The sequence below is a fragment of the Schistocerca cancellata genome, chromosome 3 (assembly GCF_023864275.1).
Source record: "Schistocerca cancellata isolate TAMUIC-IGC-003103 chromosome 3, iqSchCanc2.1, whole genome shotgun sequence".
NCBI classification, from domain to species: Eukaryota; Metazoa; Arthropoda; class Insecta; order Orthoptera; family Acrididae; genus Schistocerca; species Schistocerca cancellata.
The window spans coordinates 432,587,938-432,612,946 of NC_064628.1; positions in this window are offsets into that span (position 1 = coordinate 432,587,938).

Below are 25,009 nucleotides of genomic sequence, written 5' to 3' on the forward strand. Positions count from 1 at the left end.
AGCGATATACAGTGTTCATTCCACAAAGAAGGACAGTAGTTTATTGTGAAAGCATACAAAAATTAATAAACTATACCAGTTCATTTTAGTACTGAACATATAATGAACTTTCACAAACAAACATGTTGTGAAACTTGGATGTATACAACACACAAAAATTAATCAAAGAAAAGATCAGCAAACAGTGTCACATATGTTGGAAATCTATGGTTAACGACAAACCATGATTGGCTTTGATTTTCTAAATTTCACTTGTAGAGAGTTATATAGAAGCGTGTCTGTTGCAGCCTCATATTATGGGTTACTACTCGGAGTTCTGTAAAACGGACAGAAAATACAATGTGAAGTAATAAAATCAATGAAATCGTATACTCACCTACGGAAACCTCCACTTGTGTGTAACTTACGTTGAATATACCCCCTGAACTGCGAAATCGTCGAGTGTATAATAGTAGGAATAGCAGCAACATTTTTATTCATCTGTGGACTACTTTTACGAGTATACTGTACATGTCATAGCATTACAATCTAAGAAACAGAAAAAAACTATTTATTTACTGACTTACTGGTCAAATTTGAAAAGAATGGGACAGGGACTCAGTCATGATAGGAACTATCTTGGCATTTTCCAGAAGTAAATAATGGAGAACATATAAAACCTAAATCGGGACGGTCGATTGGAGATCAGATCCACCATCCTTCCAAAAAGAACACCAACCTGTTCAAAACACTGTACCGCTCATCTGGTTTATCACTAGTGTTCAATACTGTTTAACAAATAAGTTATTTAGTAACGTAATAAGCTGGTGCTATACTGTTCATCCATTTCTCTCAACCAATCACCCTACAAACTATACACACATAATTTCATAACGTAACTCAAAAGAAACTAAGCTTGAACCAGGACCACAGCGACAATGTTTGGTTTCCATTTTCTGTATTGCAACATCCTATTTACTTACCTGAAAAACTTAGTCAGCATCCCTTCTTAACGACTGGTATTCCAAGTTTTGTTTTGTGAATGTTATGCTGCAGTGTTGGAAGTATGGGGTGCAAAAACAGAGCTCTTAAGAAACGCATCGGAAATTTCCTAACGTTTTATCACCATCAAACAGTTTCTGTCCTTTCGGGAGATCATAAGCTAATTGATCGCTACAGGAGGCTTCAATTCAAAATCTGTCCCGGAATACTGCCTAAAGGTCGATTTATAAAACCAGAAAACGATTAAGATCAATATTTAAACGAAAATTGCGAAAACATATGCAACATTTAGATATTTTTTTAAATAGTTTGAGGCGTGTACTTAATAAGCTAAACACACCATTCAGCGTCACAAATAAACAATCTGAAATCCTCAGGGCACTAAGATCTTACCTTGTGTACCTTGCACAACTGTATTCATCATGCCACGTGGTCCAGGTAAACTGCAGGGTGTCCCGAAACATTAATCCCATTTCACAAGACTATATCTTGTATAAGAAGATAAAAACTTGGGGTATATTTTACCTTGCGGATAGGACTACAAGGTCTTTATTTTCAAAAGAAGCAGCCAGTTTTACAAGTGTATAACTTTTACATGCAGTAACGTCTAGGACCAAAGTTTTCATTTAGCCTTCACAAAGATAAACAAAAACTGAACGAAGCCAAAATTAGCGTAGAAGTCTATGCATGAAGCGTTCAACGAATACGAAAGTAAAACTCTAGCCACCAACTTGTCAGAAAATCCTAAGAAGTTCTGGTCTTTTGCTAAATCAGTAAACGGATCGAAGCAATCTGCCCAGACACACAGTGACCATAATGGCACTGAAACAGAGAATGACACAGCAAAGATCGAAAAACTTTTCAAAAACTGTTTCACAGAGGAAGCTCACACTGCTGTAGTTCTTCCTTTAAATTGTAGCATGAACTAAAAATGACAAATATCTAAATAAGTCAGCAAATGATAAAAAAGCAAATGAAATCGCTCAACAGAGGAAAAAGGCCACTGGACCTGAGGTATACCAATTCTATTCTACCCAGATTGGGATACCAGTTCGATTCTACCCAGATTGTGAGAAAACTTGTCCCTCTTCTAGCAGCAGTGTACCGTAGGACTTTGGAGGAACGTACCTAATTATTGAAAAAAAGCTCAGGACATTTCCATTTTTAAGAAGGATCGTCGAACAGGCGCACAAAACTACAGGCCTAATTCTTTGTAGGAACCAACATGGCTTCGGAAAACAACGATCGTCTGAAACCCAGCTCGCTCTGTTCGTCCATGAGACGCAGAAAGCACAGGCGACCAGGTGGATGCCGTGTTCCTTGACATCCGAAAGGCACTCGGTAGAGTTACGCACTGCCGCCTAATGCACAAAATACAGGTGGATGAAATATCAAAATTGACCAACTGTCAGAATGTAGTGGAGAGGAGCCTCTTGTAGCTGTAGGTGTAGGAAACATGGAGCACACCTCAGTAGTTAAGGGCCCTAGGACAGCTGCAATTTCAAACAGAGATAAGGCTCTGCTATTAGGTATTTCACATGGCAGAGGTGTACGCCCACAATTGCAGGAGAGCGAGTACCAGGTCACCAGCATTGTGAAGCCAAGTGCAGAGTTGAGTCAGGTGACTGACAACATAGGAAAGTTATGTATGAATTTTACGGCAGAGGATCAGGTAGTGATTGTGGGTGGAGCTGGGAATAGTCTTGATAGGAACTGGGAGTATGATGTAGGTGGTTACCTGGTAAAGGTAGCTTCTCAAACTGGAGGCACTAGTGTGCACTTTGTGCAACTGCTTCAGTCGTGATACACCTCATCTTAATGCTGCTATTAGGCGTGTTAACACGGGGCGGCAGAAGGCGCTGATGGCGGAGTGCATGGCTCACATGGCAGTGGTGCCAGTTGGGTCTATCAGTAGATCGGATTTCACTAGGCATGGCCTGCACTTCATTAGGTATGAGAGGTGGAGGCTGGCAAAGCTTATCAGTGTAGTGGGCTGTGGTGGGATCACTCATGGGAATATTCCTATAATAGTTGGTGTTAGAGCTCCATCTTTTTTAGATTCAAGTCGGCTGATAGGTATTCTTCCTTAAAGGAAACCTGTCTAACAAAGGAGCCACCTCCAAAGAAGGTCAAGTATCCCAGTAGTGAAGGAATTAGCATATTTCATCAAAATATAAGATGTATTAGAGATAAAGTTAGACTGAACTACTTACAGTTGTTGACTCTTACATTATTGGTATATCAGAGTACTACTTAAATAATGTGGTAATTCGAAAGCTTGTTTTACCAGGATACAGATTAGCTGGCTGTTTTTCAACGAGTTCTTTGTGGAGTGGAGAAGTAGCCATGTACGTACAAAATAGTATTCTATTTGAGTCCGTGTCAAAGCACTGCACTAAACAGATATTTGAATTTGTGTAGGGACAGTTGAATTCAGTGAAACTAAACTTTTAATTATACTTATCTATAGATCCCCTAACTTAGACTTCAGAGCATTTCTGCTCACGCTAAAGAAGGTTCTTGGTTACCGTATAGAAAGTATAAAAATTATTTGTTTGTGGTGCCTTCAGTATTAAATTTGTATGTGACTGTGCGAGAAAAACGATGCTGGATATCTCCTAAATTCATATGATCTGATGGGTACTGAATCTTTTCAAACCAGGGTGCAGGGGAACAGCAGCACAACCATAGACAATATTTTTATTCATTCTTCGTTACTAGATGGGCATTCTGTTGGCGAAAGGGTAAATGGCCTTTCAGACCATGATACACAAATTTTACACTAACAGGTTTTTGTACTTTAACAGACGTTATATATCATTACAAACTATATAGAAAAGCTAAGCCAACAGAAATAGAGAGTTTTTTAAACCTCGTTAATGAAAAAGAGTAGCAAGATATTAATAGTGCTAATAACTTAGATGACAAATATAATGCTTTCCTCAACGCATTTCTCATGCTCTTTGGAAGTTACTTTCCGTCAGAACGTTCAAATCAGGGTAGCAGCAGTAAAAAGCAGCCTGAGTGACTGACTAGAGGAATAAGGATATCATATACACTGGAGATCCAAAGAAACTGATACACCCGCCTAATATCGTGTAGGGTACACGCGAGCACGCAGAAGTGCCCCAACGCGACGTGGCATGGACTCGACTAATGTCTGAAGTGGTGCTGGAGGGAACTGACTCCATGAATCCTGCAGGGCTGTCCACAAATCCGTAAGAGTATGACAGGGTTGGGATCTCTTCTGCACAGCACGTTTCAAGGCACCACAGATGTTCATGTCTGGGGAGTCTGGTAGCCATCGGAAGTGTTTAAACTCAGAAGAGCGTTCCTGGAGCCACTCTGTAGCAATTCTGGACGTTTAGGGTGTAGCGTTATCCTGCTGGAATTGACCAAGTCCGTCGGAATGCACAATGTACATGGATGGATGGATGGAGGTGATCAGACAGGATTCTTACGTACGTGTCACCTGTCAGAATCGTATCTAGACGTATCAGGTGTTCCACATCACTCCAACTGCACACGCCCCGCACCACTACAGAGCCTTAGCCAGCTTGAACATTCCCCTGCTGACATGCAGGGTCCAGGGATACATGAGGTTTTCTCCATACCTGCTCGATACAATTTCAAACGAGATTCGTCCGGTCGAGCAACATGTTTTTAGTCATCAACAGTAAAATGTCGCTGTTGACGGGCCCAGGCGAGGCGTAAAGGTTTGTGTCGTGACGTCATCAAAGATATACGAGCAGGCCATCGGCTCCGAAAGCCAATTTCGATGATGTTTCGCTGATTGGTTTGCACGCTGACACTTGTTGATGGGCCAGCACTGAAATCTGCAGCAATTTGCAGAAGTGTTGCTCTTCTGTCACGATGGACGATTCTCTTCAGTCGTCGTTGGTCCCGCCCTTGCAGGTTTTTTTTTTCCGGCCGCAGCGATGTCAGAGATTTTGTGTTTTACCGGATTCCTGATATTCACGGTACACTCGTGAAATGGCCGTACGGGAAAATCCCCATTTCACCGCTACCTCGGAGATGCTGTGTCCCATCACTTGTGCGCCGACTATAACACCACGTTCAAACTCACTTAAATCTTGATAACCTTCCATTGTAGCAGGAGAAACCGATCTAACAACTGCGCCAGACACTTGTTGTCTTACACAGGCGTTGCCGACGCACCGCCATATTCTGCCTGTTTACATATCTCTGTATTTGACTATGCATGCCTATACCAGTTTCTTTGGCGTTTTAGTGTTGAAAAAAGATGTATTTATATCCAAATGTTGGAAACAGAATAGAGATAAATTACCCCTTACCGCTGTAAGATGATTAAAAATCTTATTAGGAAGGCAGTCTTATTAGGCAGGTAACCATGTAACTATATTGGGAAATGGAGTTCCGAGACTGATGTCTAAAATACTCCTCCATGATACCGAAAAGGGGGAGACCTAGTCAACAATTAAGTAAATGAAGACTGAGGACTCTCATGGAAATGATGGAGTATCTAGCAAAATACTTAAGTACTGTGCTGCACACGTTAGCCCTGTACGTAGCCATATTTGGAATTTTTCCTTTAGGAATGGTACGTTTTCTGAACTATTTAAGTACTCAGTAGTAAAACCGTTTTATAAAAAGGGAGGAAGCGATAACGTAGACAATTTTACACCTATTTCTATGCCATCAGTGTTTGAAAAGGCTGTATATGTAAGGCTAACTGATCTTTTCATTTCACATAATTTGCTTTCAGATGTACAGTTTGGTTTCAAATTTGGTTTAACAACTGAAAATGCTATTTCTCTTTTCTCTGTGAGGCATTGGATGGATTAAACCTTTATAGCGCTGGGCATCTGTTTTGATTTAACTAACGAGTTTGATTGTGTTGATCACAAAATATTGCTCCAGAAGTTGGACTATTATGGAATACAGGGAGTCCCAATTGGTTCATCTCTTACTTTAATAACAGATATCAAAAGGTCATTATGCATAGTACTGAGAATGACTATGATGTGGAGATCGAGTGTGGCACAGTATAATGGGAGGTTTCTCAGGGATCAGCGATGGGCCCACTCCTGTTCCTTATTTATATAAATGATATGCCGTCTAGTATTACAGGTGATTTTGAAATATTTCTCTTTGCTGATGACGCTAGCTTGGTAGTAAAGGATGTTGTCTGCAACGTCGACACTGTTTCAAATAGTGAAGTTCAGGACGTAAGTTCATGGCTTGTAGAAAATAAACTAACGCTAAAATCATAGTAAGACTCAGTTTTTACAGTTTATTATACACAATTCAACAAAACCTGACGTTTTAATTACACAGAATGGCCATATGATTAGTGAAACTGAACAGACCAAATTTCTATGTGTTCAGATAAATAGTAAATTGCCGTGGAAACCACATGTTCAGGGTCTTGTTCAAATAATTATGACTGTCATTTGTATTATTAGAACTGTGTCTGAAATAAGTGACAGTTCGACAGGAAAAGTAGTCTGCTTTGCTTATTTTCATCCGTTAATGATGTATGGTATTATATTTTGGAGCAACTCCTCCCATTCTCAAAGGGTATTTTTGGCTTAGAAGTGGGCGGTTTGGGCAATAAGTGGTAACAGCTCGCCAGCCTCTTGCCAACCCCTGTTCATTGTTTGGGTATTCTTACATTAACCTCTCAATACGTATGTGCTTTAATGTTGTTTGTTGTTAATAATATCAGCTTAATCCCAGAATTGATAGCTTTCGCTCAGTTATTACTAGGAGGGAAATCCAGTCTGTATTTGGATCCCACCTGCTTAACTCTTGTGCAGAAAGGCGTGCTGTTTTCTGCTGCATCCATTTTCAATAATCTACCATAAGAATTCAAAAATCTTAGCAGTAATTCACGCGCTTTCAAATCTAAACTGAAGTGTTTCCTCATGAGCACTCCTTCTATTCTGTCGAGGAATTCTTTGAATAATTTGGCTGAATCCTGTGTTAAACTGTTGATTGCCTTTATATAAACATACAGCTTGTCGTCTTTTTAGTATTGATAAATATTTTATTTTATCTTCTAGTAATTTTTTTTTAAATTTTTTGTACTGGCCGTTCCATGACCGTGGAGATTTGCTCCTGAATTTGGTCCTACGTGAATAGACGTGTAGAATAAAATTTATAAAAAAAATCAGAATAACTATATTGAAGAGTTTCTAGGAAACAGAATGTAGAATGACATTCTGAACGGAGACAAGTCTTCAGACGTAAAAGTAACTTCAGGCATGCCCCAAGGAGTGTTACAGGATCATCACTTTCCGCAGTTTACCTATATGCAGACATGATAAAGTCATGGGACAGCCTTATGCAAATATACAGATGGCGGTAGTCTCTCGTACACAATATATAAAAGGGCATTGCATTGGCGGAGCTATCATTTGCACTCAGATGACTCACATGGGATGATATCAGACGTAATTATGGCCGCACGAACGTGGGATGGTAGGAGCTAAACGCATGGGATACTCCATGCCGGAAACCGTTGAGGAATTCAATATTCCGACATCAAACATGCTCAAGAATGTGCCAAGAATACCAGATTCCATTCATTACCTCCTACCCTGGACAACGCAGTGGCCGATGGCATTTGCGTAGAGTTGTCAGTGCTAACAGACAAGCAGCACTGCGAGAAATAACCGCAGAATTCAATGTGAGTCGTACGATGAAAGCACCCGTTAGGACAGTGCGAGGAAATTTGGTATTAATGGACTATGGCAGCTGACAACAGACGCAAGTGCCTTTGCTTACTGGACGACATCGCCTGCAGCGCTTCTCCTGGGCTCGTGACCATATCGGTTGGGCTCTAGATGAGTGGAAAACCGTAGCCTGGTCAGGTGAGTACCGATTTCCGTTGGTAAGAGCTGATGGTAGAGCTCGAGCGTGCCGCAGACCCCACTAATCCCAAGTTGTCAACAAAGCACTTTGCAAGTTTTTACGTGGAATAGACTGGGTCCTCTGGTCCCACTGAACAGGTCATTGACTGGAAATGGTTATGTTTAGCTATTTGTGGATCTTTTGCAGCCGTTCATGGACTCCATGTTCCCAAAGATCGATGGAATTCTTTTGGATGACAGTACGCCATTTCAGAATATTCTGGAGAATTCGAGCGAATGATTTAGCCACCCAGATCACCCGACATGAATCCCATCGAACATTATGGAACATAATCAAGAGGTCAGTTCGTTGACAAAATCCTGCACCGGCAACATTTCTGGACCATGTGTCGATCCCCTTCAGGTCTTCCTGCGTTTCGCTACAATTTTGTAGAGTCGCGACTTCTCTGTACGTATACGAATTCTGTTCAAAAACTTCCGGAACTTGATCCACAAAATTTTTCTGCGCTTACCTTTTAGTTATTGTGCATTTTCTCCTTCGAATACACTCCTTCACAATTGATACACCGCTCCCAACACCGTTTCCACTGGTGCTATGTTGCATTCTGCATGGAATTTGAAACTGAGCTAACATTTAATTAAATGTTTGAAAAAATTTCTTCATTATTATATTCTGCCACAGCATTACTGGATGAAACTGTCGCAGTCGATGAAAATGTGTATACAGCGACGATTACGACGGATGACGAGATTCTGAACATCAAACCTCAAAGCGTTGCATCGCTGTAGACGACTGCGTTAGACAAAGGGGCCAACACTGCAGTTCCTGTGCAATCTACCTCAGAAATGCGAAACATCGTGAAATGCACGCACTGTTGTTTAGATGAGCACTCGAATGAGTAAAACGACGGACGGTATAGAACAACTTGTCCAAAATTTGATGCTGAAGAAGGCACTGCAAAAAAACAATAACAGTCCCCCCCCCCCGCGCCAAAAAGTACTTAATTTAGACTTTCAGTGTACAGTATATAGCTATATATTTTAGCTGTTACATATTTTAGCAGAAAAATGAGTTACTGTACCATAAAAGATGTTACGGTTTAGAAAGTACGGTATTGTTTTCCCTTTTTTCGTATGCGTAGCTTGTCATGGAATAATACTTCGGTCAAATGTTTTTGACTGGATGTCCCAGAAAGTGTTGGAATTGTCTTAATAACCAAATAGAAGCTAGTTTCCAAATTACCGTCGTACAACTGGTAAGTTTAACAATTCTTTTCTTTTTTCGCATACTTCTTTTTACAAAAAGGATTTCAGGCTCCTCAGTTTCGAGTCAAATGTTTTTCACTGGATGTACTAGAAAGTGCTGAAATTTTCTCAATAACCAGACGGAAGCTAGTTTCCAAATTGACCTCGTACAAACGGTAAGTTTAATTTAATGTATTATTTTCTTTTTTCGCATTCATCACGAGAAATATATTTCAGTCTCCGCAATTTCGTATTAAATGATTTTCACTATAATTACGGCTTAGAAAGTGTTAGAATTTTCTTAATAACCAAGAGGAACCTAGATTTTAAATTGCTCTTGTTCAACCAGTGTGTTTAATTCTGTGTTTCAATGCAGAAGAATGATGCTGAGCCTAGCGGTTGATATGAGTCTTAAAGATAACGTGTATGATTAAACCAACCACTGACTGTTTCCTCGCTGTCTTTAAAGGTATCGTTGAGTGCTCTCTGGAGAAAAGTGTGCACTAAACTAAAACCCAGGCGGCCTCTGAACTGCTGTACAGGATCATTTGAGTCACCGCCTCCAGTGGACGACGGCGCGGGAAAATATTTACTGGGAAGCTATCTGCGCCCGTGATTTACGTAGTCGGTGGAACTTACGCGCAATAAGAATAGTCAGTGTTTACGTAATTGCTTGATGGGTACAAATGGACTCGGGATTTATAGTTGTTATGCTAACAAACGAGCGCCGAGAGAATAACGACCTTACACAAGGCGGCAAGGTCTCTTATCTTGGAAATCTCAACGAATTGCTGGAGTTATATACATACTCACACTTGCACTTCCAATGGCCGCCGCACAAGGCGATATCCTATTTAGCCAGCTCTAAATGGGCCAATTTGAGGGCTCTCCTTGATTCTACAGAGTGCATCACAATTGGATAATAGAAGCAAAAACATTCTAGTAAGCAAAGGCCCATTAAGGAGACGTTTCTGAGCTAATTAAGAATGTATGATTACAAGCTGCCATTTTATTTCAGTATGGAAACTCTTAGAGATTGAGAATCGAGATTTGTTGCAAACCATTTAGCATTTCTTAACGTTTCCCCCCCTTTATCCTTTGTTGCAATTTTGACATGGAGTTCATTAAAATGGCGACAGACAAAGAGAAGGCGCAAGATGTCATCTGGCACGCAGAATTCAAATCAGTGATAATGGTACCCCGGAATTAGTGAAGGTCAAATGGGAGATCACCACCGGCACAAAAAAGAATTACTTTTGAATACATTATGGGATACAGTGATCAATGTGTTACAAATATTTACTATCAAAAACAGTCTTGATCACAATTTATTTATTACGGTGACCGGTTTCGACCACTACTGTGATCATCTTCAGACCAATGAGTAAGAACCTCCTTCTACTGGAGAATGACTGAGTAAGAACCTCCTTCCGCTGGAGAATCACTTAGTAGTGATTCTCCGGCATAAGGAGGTTCTTACTCATTGGTCTGAAGATGATCACAGTAGTGGTCGAAACCGATCACCGTAATAAATAAATTGTGATCAAGACTGTTTTTGATAGTAAAAAAAAAAGAATGATGTGATGGTTCAAAAACTTCACAGAAACAGGAAGTGTCAAGGACATTCCTGGAAGTGGTCATCCCTCTCTGGTGCAAACACGTCTCGACAGAGTGCAAGATGCATTTCAACGTCGCTCCCACAACTCAATTCATTGTGCATCGCACGAATTTCAAAAAGCAAGATCAGCACTCCGTAAAGTGTTGCATACGCTGTTACGCCTTTTTGCTTCCTATGTTCTAAAGGGCAACTGGTCCAAGCATTGCAGCCAACCGATCGTCCACTGCGGTATTCATTCGCGTTTTCCATGCTGGCCTCCACAGATGCTGACAATGACTACCTGTTTTCAGATGAGGCACCGTTCCACATTTTTGTTCATGCGAATCGCACAGAACGTTAGGATCTGGGGCTTAGAAAATCCACACAGGACATGTGAACAAATCCGTATTTATCCGAAACTTAATGTTTGGTATACCCCAATGCACAACAGGGTTCCTGGCCTATTTTTCTTTGCAGAGAAAACTATAACGGAAACTGTTCAACTAGGCATGTTTCTGCGGCCATAGATCCGAGAGCTGCAGCCATGCATCATATCCCAGCGAATATGAAGACCCCACGGAGAAAATAGGGTAAGTCCATTTAATTAGGAAACGAGTTTATGGCAAATTCGTATGGTCAGCGTTGATTCTACAAGGCAGTTAAAAAGACTTAAATAACGTGGCCTGTCACCGAGATACAAAGAACGTTCTAAGTCAGTCTTCTCAAGAAAGGAATGCGGAAAGTCCTAGATTTGCTTCAGCTGTTTGCAATGCACCTCTTAGCTCTGCAGACTTGATCGGTTGAGTTTCTTACTCTGTGTTTGTTCCTTGTATAATAGTGTTTAGTTTGAAATGTGATAGTAATGTGTTCCTATTACGATCTCTAAAATGTGTGGATCAACACAAGACGAAGCTGAAAAGCCATATTTTATAACAGTCAGCTAAAGGAGAGAAAGTTATAGCAGAATGAGTAAGGAGTTCGGCAGCGACGGCAAATGCTCATTGTTTGAATGTTTCAGACAAATCAAGCCCCACGAAGAGAACCGCTTATCAACAACTTTAATTTGTTGTTAGGTGAGGAAAATGACAAATCTTCGTATTTAACTAGCTTGATTCCTGTGACATTAATTGCTCCTAGAAGACCTAGGCATGACGATTCCAATGTCAGATGGCTCTTTAACATATATTGCAAGAATCAAACGAAATGAGACCATGAATAAAATTCACGTTTGCAAAAAAGTCTTCATTGCTTTGCAAGTAACTGGAGTTTACTGTTTCAATATTCACCAAATGTCCAACAGTCATGTAATATTTTACACGGAAGATGTAAGGAATAAAAGAGTTATTAACTTTTTGCACAATTATGTGACTGAAGTCCTTGGTCCAAAAGTAAGGGTTCTTGTATATTCTTTGTTTCGCGTTCAGGACAGAATAAGAACCATGCAATTTTCATAACACGTCACTACTTCATTCATACCATTAATAGATTAGGTGGTGTCAAAATAGTATTTCCAATAAGAGGACACTCTTATATGGAATGTTATAAAAACTTTGGTTTGATTAAAAAGGAAGCTATTGCAGAGATACCGAAAGACCTGAGTTTTGAAACCGCAAGAGTGAATCCAAGGCCTTATAAAATCATTCGTGTTCATCAAGTAAATATACGAGATGGACGAACTTCCAATAGGCATGTTACAAACCAAAGAGTTCTTTCAAGCACGACCGCTCAGATAATTTCTGGTTTTGAGGGAAGATAAACCGTTCAGGATTAAATACAATGGACCCTGGACGCCAATACATTTAGAACATTCTTGTAGTGTAGAAGTAGTCGTCAAGCCTGAGTATCAACCTGACAAATTCTTATGGCCTCATCGAACATACGAATATAATGGTAAGTGTTTGGTAAAATTTACATTTTTGAAAGGTAAATCACGATTGTTTTCAAATAACTAAACCTAGGACGATATTTTCAGTGTTCCTGCCGATATCTTATTAAAAATATGCAGACATTCAAGAACATAAAGATTTTTGGTCAAGAAACAAGAAATTTCTCTTCAACCACATTACGAAATAAAGTCCAAGATCAACAAAAAGAAACTTCCAGTGCTAAAGAACACTAAGAATGGACTAAAGTTTGCCAAAAAGTAATGGACTCCATATGTTCTTTTCCTGGTAAAAATACACTTTCTTTGCATGTACTGTTTTTTATCATATAATTTCAGCTGTGTTTTTTTCTAATATACATTGTCTAAGTCATTACATTTGGCATTATAATTGTATTGCTTACACTCGACTTTAGTGTTTAATGTATTTTTTTGTAGTGCTGAAAGTTTAAAATTTTGTCTCCTGAGAAATAAGTGACTTACTCGATTTTTACGTGGTCTCGTGATATGTCTGGACGTGCGGGATGTGCTGAATGTCGCATTTCCAGAGACATGGATGTCTCGTGATGGTCTCATCGTATGACTTCCGCGCTCTCCAGATGTCACGCCAATTTTTTACAACAAACCACGATACTCTATCTCTAATAGTTTCCAGATTACATATTTTTTTAAATGACTGCAGGACGTTATGGACATTCTGTATTGTCCCATTTCAAACAAATTTATTTGATATGTAAGCTGTAGAGGGATGCTGACTCGTTTTTCAGGCTAGCAAGTAGGAAGTTGCGGTGCACAAAATGATTCTGACACCAACTGGTAGCCTGTGCAGTGTTATGAACCAATGTGTTAATAGCGTCTGGGAGTGTAGCATTAGCCTCTTTCATTATCAAATGACTGATCTGTAAAAGCCGCGCGGGCTTAGCCGAGCGGTCTCAGGCGCTGCAGTCATGGACTGTGCGGCTGGTCCCGGCGGAGGTTCGAGTCCTCCCTTGGGCATGGGTGATTATTTATTTATTTATTGTTCCGTGGGACCAAATTAAGGAGAAGTCTCCATGGTCATGGAACGAGTCAATACATGAAATTATAACACGATATTAGAAACAGATAAAATGAAATATAAAAAAACATATTCAGGTGACAAGTCGTAAGTTTAAATGAAGAAAATCAACAATGTAACACTGGAATTTGCTTAATTTTTTAGCTCTTCCAGGAGCTCCTCGACAGAATAGAAGGAGTGAGCCATGAGGAAACTCTTCAGTTTAGACTTAAAAGAGTTTGGGCTACTGCTAAGATTTTTGAGTTCTTGTGGTAGCTTATTGAAAATGGATGCAGCAGAATACTGCACTCCTTTCTGCACAAGAGTCAAGGAAGTGCATTCTACATGCAGATTTGATTTCTGCCTAGTATTAACTGAGTGAAAGCTGCTAACTCTTGGGAATAGGCTAATATTGCTAACAACAAACGACATTAAAGAAAATATATACTGTGAGGGCAATGTCAGAATTCCCAGATTTTTGAATAGTGGTCGACAAGAGGTTCTCGAACTTACACCACATATAGCTCGAACAGCCCGTTTTTGAGCCAAAAATATCCTTTTTGAATCAGAAGAATTACCCCAAAAAATAATACCATACGACATAAGCGTATGAAAATATGCGAAGTAGACTACTTTTCGTGTTGAAGTGTCACTTATTTCAGATATTGTTCTAATGGTAAATAAAGCAGCATTTAGCTTCTGAACAAGATCCTGGACATGGGCTTTCCACAGCAGCTTACTATCTATCCGAACGCCTAGGAATCTGAACTGTTCCGTCTCGCTTATAATATGCCTATTTTGTCTGATCAAAATATCGGTTCTTGTTGAATTGTGAGTTAGAAACTGTAAAAACTGAGTCTTACTGTGATTTAGCATCAAATTATTTTCCGCAAGCCACGAACTTATTTCATGAACTACATTATTTGTTACTGTTTCAATATTACACACTATCAAGCTGGTGTCATCAGCAAACAGAAATATTTTTGAATCACCTGTAATACTAGAAGGCATATCGTTTATATAAATAAGAAACAGCAGTGGCCCCAGCACCGACCCTTGGGGAACGCCCCACTTAACAGTGCCCCATTGGGACTGAACATCACTACCACTCTCAATATTGCGGAGAATTACCCTCTGCTTTCTGTTCTTAAAGTAAGAGGCGAACCAATTTTAAGCTACTCTCCTTACTCCATAATGGCCCAACTTCTGCAGTAATATTTTGTGGTCAACACAGTCAAAAGCCTTCGTTAAATCAAAGAAAACACCTAGCGTTCCGAACCTTCTATTTAATCCGTCCAAAATCTCACAGAGAAAAGAGAATATAGCATTTTCAGTTGTTAAACCATTTCTAAAACCAAAGTGAACATTTGATAGCAAATTATGTGAATTTAAATGCTCCAGTAACCTTGTATATACAACCTTCTCGATAACTTTAGCAAACACCGATGGCATAGAAATAGGTCTAAAATTGTCAACATTATCAATGTCTCCCTTTTTATAAAGTGGCTTCACTACCGAGTACTTTAATCGGTCAGGAAACCGACCACTCCTAAAGGAAAAGTTACAGATATGGCTGAGAACTGGGCTAACATACATAGAACAATACTTCAGTATTGTGCTAGATACCCCGTCATATCCATGAGAGTTCTTGGTCTTTAGTGATTTAATTATTAACTCAATCTCCTTCTTGTCAGTATCATGGAGGAGCATTTCAGGTAACAGTCTCGGAACACTTTTTTCTAAGATCGCTATATGATTCCCTGTTGGGACTAGGTTTCTATTTAGTTCACCTGCTATATTCAGAAAGTGATTATTAAATACTGTACATATATGCGTCTTATCAGTAACACGGACATTCCCACTACGCACTGATTCTATATCCTCGACCTGTCTCTGCAGACCAGCAACTTCCTTTACGACTGACCATATGGTTTTAATGGCTCTGAGCACTATGGGACTCAACATCGTAGGTCATAAGTCCCCTAGAACTTAGAACTACTTAAACCTAACTAACCTAAGGACATCACACACACACATGCCCGAGGGAGGATTCGAACCTGCGACCGTAGCAGTCCCGCGGTTCCGGACTGCAGCGCCAGAACCGCTAGACCACCGCGGCCGGCTATGGTTTTAATTTTATCCTGAGACTTAGCTATTCTATCTGCATACCACATACTTTTTGCCTTCCTAATAACATTTTTAAGCACCTTACAATACTGTTTGTAATGGGCTGCTGCATTTAGATTTTGACTGTTTCTAACGTTTTGATATAACTGCCACTTTGTTCTACAAGATATTCTTATTCCTCTAGTCAGCCACCCGGGCTGCCTGTTTGTGCTAGTACCCTGTTTTAAACGTTCTAACGGAAAGCAACTTTCAAAGAGCATGAGAAAAGTCTTGAGAAAAGCATTATATTTATCGTCTACTGTATGAGCGCTATAAACGTCTTGCCACTCTTGTTCCTTTATAAGGTTTACAAAGGTCTTTATAGCAACTGGATCAGCTTTCCTGAACAGCTGATGACTATATTTAACACGTGTTGCTGCATAAAAATCTTTTAAAGTTAAAATTTGTGCATCATGATCTGAAAGGCCATTCACCTTTTTGCTAACAGAATGCCCTTCTAGTAATGAGGAATGAACAAAAATTTTGTCTATGGTTGTTCTACTGTTCCCTTGCACTCTCGTTGGAAAGAATACGGTTTGCATAAGATTATATGAATTAAAGACGTCTACCAGCATCCGCTTCCTTGCACAATCACTTATACAATTAGTATTGAAGTCACCACATGTAACTAACTTTTTGTATTTCCTATAAAGTGAACCAGGAACCTCCTCTAGCTTTAGCAAAAATGTTGCGAAATCGGAGTCTGGGGATCTATAAATAACAACAGTTTCAAGTTTAGCTCCGTTAAATTTAACCACACCTGCACAACATTCAAACACCTTTTCAGTGCAGTACTCTGAAACATCAATTGACTCAAATGGGATGCCGTTTTTCACATACATGGCTACTCCCCCACACCGCAAAGAGCTCCTCGAAAAGCTGCCAGCCAACCTGTATCCTGGTAAAGGAAGTCTCTGAATTATCTCCCTATTTAAGAAGTGTTCAGATATACCAATAATTTCAGAGTCAACATCTATAAGCAGTTCACTAACTTTATGTCTAATACCTTGCATATTTTGATGAAATATACTAATTCCCTCATTACTCGGATACCTAAGCTTTGTCAAAAGTGATTCCCTTGTTAGAGAGACTTCCCTTAAGCAGGAATATTTATCGAATGTGTATCCTTAGCATAATTTAGGTTACGTAGTGTGTAAGCTTAGGGACTGGTGATCTTAGCAGTTAAGTCCCATAAGATTTCACACACATTTGAACATTTTTTTTATCTGTAAAACAGTATTGTGCTTTAGGGGTAAACAGAATGAAGTAGCACTGTTTTAAACCGACTGGCACTGTATTCGGGAGTGTAGACGTTCCTATCTTCATCCAGTCATCCTGGTTTAGGTTCCGTGTGTTCCCTAAATTATTTCAGGCCACTGCCTGGATGGTTACTACGATAAGGCCACGGCTGACTACCTGCCCCATACTTTTCATACTACACCCGTACGTTTGCGAGTGTCTGTATGTGTGAATTACTTTATTTTCGTTATTGTAAAATTGTAATATCAAAACATGTCCAACATCCTTGTAAAAGAATTCTACAGATGAATAAAACTACTACAAAAACTGCCTGAGGATTTTCCCCTAGCTCGAAGACAGGGAATGTGACGCATGCATGCTCGTGGACACCGACATATTTTACCAGTGTGGACCACGATGGGTAGGTAGTGCAGGGCCTGCACCTTGGTCTCCAAGATCACTGACCTCAGCCCTCTGGTTTTCTCTGTCTGGGAGCATTTAAGAAATGAATTGTGCAGCACTTCCGCTGATACAGCTGAAGAACTGGAGTAGTAAACTGTACAGTCTTCTCAAGCCTTATGTAATGGTTCGGGGGCGTTTGAAAGAACACGGACACGAGTGTAGTATTACATCCAAATGCTAAGAAGAAACGTGGAACACCTCGTTTAACAGATACGAGTGCGCAGAGAATTGTTAAACGGAACGTACTGAAGTGGTGATGCAATTCTTGTTAAGGTAAGCCTTGCGTGAAATTTGAGCTAATTAGATGGGGACTGAAACGAAAAACTTATATTTCAAATAAAGTTTTGCTTATTAGGACAATATTTCATACTGATATCAGTAGCGACTCCTAAACAAACATTCTTAATTATGTCGATCTAGATGGATAACAATCACACCTGTCTGCCATAGTCCCAAATGCTCTTACAACATAATTCTCCCTCCATAGAAACAATGTTAGGAACTGACCGTAATATCAGTTTGAGAACTTCCACTAATGTACCAGCGCGTGCTGAGAAGTAGTGGCTCCGAAATTTTTATGTAATAACTCTTAAAGACTTTTAAATAACACAAACTAGTAACCCATTTGCCAAACCCGCTATATAACAGAAAATCCATTTCGGGGTTTTCATTCCCGAGCGTTCTTTACTTTATGAGCACCGGATTTCGCTTTCATCTGTGTTTCAAAACACGTAACAAGCCTTCTAAAACGAGAAAGGAAAACTGAGTTCAGTGGCAAAGTGCGCTCTTGTGGAGGATCAAACGGCGTTATAGTCACCGCAGCTGTTATGACCACCGCATTGTCAGTGTGTTTCCAGATGCAAAATCAACTAAATTTTCCTTTTACTGTAGTGATCTCTTCTTTCTGCTAATAAAAATGAATCTTTGTGTGGCGGCCGTTGTGGCCGCGCGGTTCTAGGCGCTTCAGTCCGGAACCGCGCTGCTGCTACTGTCGCAGGTTCGAATCCTGCCTCGGGCGTGGATGTGTGTGATGTCCTTAAGTTAGTTAGATTTAAGTAGTTCTAAGTCTAGGGGACTGATGAACTCAGATGTTACGTCCCGTAGTGCTTAGAGCCATTTGAACATAATCTTTGCGCTGCAGTCAACAAGAGAAGTAAGCAGCGAGCGAAGATAATATTTTCCTTCACGCTGTGAAGAAAACCGTTTTTCAAGTTCTCATTTTTTTCAGCAGAGCCTGCCAATACACGATCCTGAAAACTCAGGTGTTCTGCTCTTCTACTGATAGAGCCTTGTATGTGATTTTATTTGCTTGAGATATGTCGAGTGATAGAATGGAAAGCAACTTGATCGAAGCAGAAGAACTTTTACTAATGTTACAAAAATAAAAAATGAGTACCCCAAAGACTGCAATCAAATTGCTTTAGCACTGCATCACAGACTATGTAACTCTGTTTTAAAGGATCTTTCAACACTACATTTATTTTCTGGCGGTTGGGCTGTGGTGGTCAGAACACGAATAAAGAGTACTGGGAATAATGTGTAACTGGGTACTTTTCGAAGCTCCTAAATATGTTAAAACTGTTGAGACGTGGATCCCCGTTATCTGGCACTTATTCATTCTACCAAACAGAATGTTCGGTAAACTGGAAAGAGAGTTTAGCAACAGAGATCTGATTGAGATCTCAGAAAAGTACACAAATCTGATACGCTACGGTAATCCATTTGGAACAAAGCTGTGCAGTCAAGAACTGGAGATACTACGCTGACGGTATCCTCAAACAGCCAGGCCAATGGCATTTTAAATTCCAGAAGCCAAAAAAAGTTACTATTAGGCGTAGCAAGAACAAGAACGTGACTATAGTTCAAGGTGACGTATTTTACAACAAGCAACAAGTGAACTTAAAAGCGTACGCAAAAAGGGAAATCATTTCAGGCAGAACAGTTACATTGAAGACACTGAGAAAGGAGTTCAAACGATGGCACCAAAACTGAAGGGTATGAGGCGACTTTTATGTTTCCACTTTGGTAAAACTGGGATGCAACCGAAAATTTGCAATTCTACAAAAAGCTCCTAGCTGCTGAAATTGCTGTGAAAGAAGACTGTATGGATGACGATGCAGAAAAATGACTGTCGCAGATATTTTGAACGGAATAGGATGAAGTGAATTTCACATAACCGAGGATTTACTGCATGCCCACTTCACTTCCTCAGACTGGTCAGTGTTATTGGCCAACACGAGAAATTTAAGTTTTTCCTACTGCTTCTAGAGTGTACAAGATTACTTTACTTTACTGATGAATTTCTACAAAGTGAATGTTCGATAAACTCCTTTTGAAGTCATCAGATTTGACTTCATCATATTTTGATGCTACAGTATTGTTTAATTTTTCGACTAGTACTTGTGAATTCCTAGCAGTTTACCTATAGAAAGATATTAAGCTAGCAGGAACATTTCGCTAAAATAATAATAACAATAATTTTTAGGAAGTTTGGTATCATTATCAGCTCACCTCCGCCCTTTCCAAATCTTTGTCATAAAATCAGCAGGTTTTGCAAGCTGATAGAGACAGTAAATGGCTATCCATTGTTTGCAAAACCTGCTAAATGCTTAATGAAGTGCAAAATCCGCTATGTGTTCAAGAAATATTTTAACAGCCGATTACCCATGTTCATTTAATTATGGGCAACTATATAGATTTCTTAAGCTATTTTTTCTGAATTTTTATAAAAACAGATCATCTCTCTACAAGTTTCCTATAGTTTGTGGGGGGTTTTCTTCAATACCGAAAATGTTCTTGTTCATACAGCGGGTTTTGAATAACGGCTACTAAAATGTTATTAAATTCTACATCTTTATTCTTCACGTCTACAAATTTGCAGCCCTCTGCTGCTAGAACGCTCCGAACTGTAGTGTGTAACATGGCTTGTAACGTAACTACGTCGGTGCGTGAGAAACGTGCTGTAATCGAACTTCGAAGTCGAAGAATTCGTCCACACATGGAGCATCCTATCCTTCTGAGGTTAGTAGCTTCGTCAACAAAGTCAAACGTTCTATAGTGACTGTATCATCAAATTGGCCTCTGCTGGGTGAAAGGTGTTCGTCGCCAGGGTGACTGTTGAGAATTAAATACATATACATGATGAATAAAGAGGTAGAATTGTAATAACGTTTGTTTTATTTAATAACCTGTAAGAGTTTTCGCATAAAAAATTCGTACTCATTACTTTTCAGCGCGCACTTGTAAAACTAGAAATGTATCGTTTTAGTTATTTCAATTTCTAGAACTACAAATATCAATAAATATTTTCAGATTTTATATTTGTAAATCAACTGGTTACACTAGGAAATTCGCCAATGGATTAGACAGAATTAATCACCAAACTATTTAGGCTCCTTTTAAACTGCACTCATTTGTAGAGAAAACGTTTTATGGCAACGTATTGAAAGCCTGTGGTCCTGGATAATGGACGATATCCTGGGCCAGCATAATTAACTCAAAAAAATCATCACACCGTTAATTACCGTCGTGACGTAAATGCTTTTCTGCTTTCTTCGGGGTCCTATAACGAACAACAGCTACATCCGTCAATAGAAAAAATTCGTGATCTGCTGTACGAAACGGTGTTATTTCAACATGAACATTTAAATAATTCACACGCAAGTGTGGACCGACTGAATCATCGAAAAGAATGATGTACTGGTTGAACGAAGACCAGAATGATCTAAAACGCGATGGGAAATAAGTACGACTTTCTAAACTGTTTTCTACAACCAGAAAAAAATAACGTCGTCTCAGTTATGTTATATTACGTGACATGACTTCACATATTGATAACGATATAGGTGCAAGCGCATCCCTCACGTGGCCTAGGAACCACGAATCAAGACCATTAGGCACATCCAGTGATCCCATAAATAAAAAATGTAAATTTAAATGTCGTATACCATTGTTGGTTGGGATATCTCAACGAGTGGGTTCAGCCGCCTGTCATAAGGGGCGTTCTTCAAAAATTTTCACCCGTTGTGATTTCTGCTAACCACTATTGATCTGTTTGAGTTTGATCCGTTTAATGGTTAGCGCTTGTTCCACACGTGTAAACAGTGGCTGCTTGCCATTATAAGTGCTACTTGAAGTTTTGCCTTACAGTTACTTGTTTATGCAACAAGCTGCCTGGTACCTTAAATATGGCGGCCTTCAAATCAGTGCTATTTTCCTGTGAGCCGGCAGGGTATTTGTCCTTACTCTAGTGTTTAATGAAATTAGGTATTTAGTGCCTTTAAATTGTTCATAAGCTCTGTGGTAAATCTGATTTATTAAGCGGTTGTTTTTATTACCTTGGGATATTTTCTTGGATATATTGTTTAATCTTTTAATTGTTGTAAGGAAATTTGTTGAACTAATCGTATGCTATCCAACTGTGTTTTAGAATTTGGAAATTTATGGTAAGGTCTTATGGGACCAAACTGCTGAGGTCATCGGTCCCTAAGCTTATGCACTACTTAATCTAACTTAAAACTAACTTACGCTAAGGACAACACACACACCCAGGCCCGAGGGAGGACTCGAACCTCCGACGGATGGAGAGATCGTTCTGAAATTGAAATGGCGTGGAAGAGAGCCTTACTCGTAAACGCTAGCAACTAAGTACCACCTTCTGGAGGTAATTTCCTGTTTCTCATAGCTTGGTGCAAACAAGTCTCTGGCTGTGTAGCCTGGGTGACTTATTCACTGGTTCACTTTTTCAAGAAACTTTCTGAGGTGATTTCACCCTATTCAGTTGTTTTCTGGTAGACGTTTATTTCGCCAACATTTTACCGTTTTACGGTATTAAGCGGTGCTGCTCTGTGCAATTTTGAGTAATGTTACTGTTAGATTATTATGGCAGATTTGAAGGTTTTATGGGCGAATTACATTTTATTAACTTGGTTCTCTTAGCTAATTTTTCACCTGAATGGTGTTTGTTAACAGTTTTACGAGCTGCGGATACGCTGTTTGGCGCGGCGCTTGGCCACTGGGACCTGTTACTCTGTTACTGTTACGCGCCGCCATGATGTTTTTCGGGAGTGTTTGTGGCTGCCCACATTACCTTGGTGGAGCTGTTTGCGCAAACAGCATATTTCCCAAGTTTTTTTAGCCTACGCCCTGTTTTACAAGCTCTTATGTTAATATTTTCCACCAACTATGTTACGGTTCTCCTGAAATGGGTAATATTATCCGAGTTATGATTAACCTTCAGATTTTCTAAATCAGGCTGTTTCAGCCTGTAATATTGCACTAACATTTGGGAACTTCGAGCTTACTTTCTCTAAGGTTAATGTCGTTGTTGTTGTTGTGGTCTTCAGTCCTGAGACTGGTTTGATGCAGCTCTCCATGCTACTCTATCCTGTGCAAGCTTCTTCATCTCCCAGTATCTACTGCAACCTACATCCTTCTGAATCTGCTTAGTGTATTCATCTCTTGGTCTCCCTCTACGATTTTTACCCTCCACACTGCCCTCCAGTGCTAAATTTGTGATCCCTTGATGCCTCAAAACATGTCCTACCAACCGATCCCTTCTTCTAGTCAAGTTGTGCCACAAACTTCTCTTCTCCCCAATCCTATTCAATACCTCCTCATTAGTTACGTGATCTACCCACCTTATCTTCAGCATTCTTCTGTAGCACCACATTTCGAAAGCTTCTATTCTCTTCTTGTCCAAACTAGTTATCGTCCATGTTTCACTTCCATACATGGCTACACTCCATACAAATACTTTCAGAAACGACTTCCTGACACTTAAATCTATACTCGATGTTAACAAATTCCTCTTCTTGAGAAACGCTTTCCTTGCCATTGCCAGTCTACATTTTATATCCTCTCTACTTCGACCATCATCGGTTATTTTACTCCCTAAATAGCAAAACTCCTTTACTACTTTAAGTGTCTCATTTCCTAATCTAATTCCCTCAGCATCACCCGACTTAATTTGACTACATTCCATTATCCTCGTTTTGCTTTTGTTGATGTTCATCTTATATCCTCCTTTCAAGACACTGTCCATTCCGTTCAACTGCTCTTCCAAGTCCTTTGCTGTCTCTGACAGAATTACAATGTCATCGGCGAACCTCAAAGTTTTTACTTCTTCTCCCTGAACTTTAATACCTACTCCGAATTTTTCTTTTGTTTCCTTTACTGCTTGCTCAATATACAGATTGAATAACATTGGAGAGAGGCTACAACCCTGTCTTACTCCTTTCCCAACCACTGCTTCCCTTTCATGCCCCTCGACTCTTATAACTGCCGTCTGGTTTCTGTACAAACTGTAAATAGCCTTTCGCTCCCTGTATTTTACCCCTGCCACCTTCAGAATTTGAAACAGAGTATTCCAGTTAACATTGTCAAAAGCTTTCTCTAAGTCTACAAATGCTAGAAATGTAGGTTTGCCTTTTCTTAATCTTTCTTCTAAGATAAGTCGTAAGGTCAGTATTGCCTCACGTGTTCCAACATTTCTACGGAATCCGAACTGATCTTCCCCGAGGTCAGCTTCTACTAGTTTTTCCATTCGTCTGTAAAGAATTCGCGTTAGTATTTTGCAGCTGTGACTTATTAAACTGATAGTTCGGTAATTTTCACATCTGTCAACACCTGCTTTCTTTGGGATTGGAATTATTATATTCTTCTTGAAGTCTGAGGGTATTTCGCCTGTCTCATACATCGTGCTCACCAGATGGTAGAGTTTTTTCATGACTGGCTCTCCCGAGGACATCAGTAGTTCAAATGGTATGTTGTCTACTCCCGGGGCCTTGTTTCGACTCAGGTCTTTCAGTGCTCTGTCAAACTCTTCACGCAGTATCTTATCTCCCATTTCGTCTTCATCTACATCCTCTTCCATTTCCATAATATTGTCCTCAAGTACATCGCCCTTGTATAAACCCTCTATATACTCCTTCCACCTTTCTGCCTTCCCTTCTTTGCTTAGAACTGGGTTGCCATCTGAGCTCTTGATATTCATACAAGTGGTTCTCTTCTCTCCAAAGGTCTCTTTAATTTTCCTGTAGGCAGTATCTATCTTACCCCTAGTGAGACAAGCCTCTACATCCTTACATTTGTCCTCTAGCCATCCCTGCTTAGCCATTTTGCACTTCCTGTCGATATCATTTTTGAGACGTCTGTATTCCTTTTTGCCTGCTTCATTTACTGCATTTTTATATTTTCTCCTTTCATCAATTAAATTCAATATTTCTTCTGTTACCCAAGGATTTCTATTAGCCCTCGTCTTTTTACCTACTTGATCCTCTGCTGCCTTCACTACTTCATCCCTCAGAGCTACCCATTCTTCTTCTACTGTATTTCTTTCCCCCATTCCTGTCAATTGTTCCCTTATGCTCTCCCTGAAACTCTCTACAACCTCTGGTTCTTTCAGTTTATCCAGGTCCCATCTCCTTAAATTCCGACCTTTTTGCAGTTTCTTCAGTTTCAATCTGCAGTTCATAACCAATAGATTGTGGTCAGAATCCACATCTGCCCCAGGAAATGTCTTACAATTTAAAACCTGGTTCCTA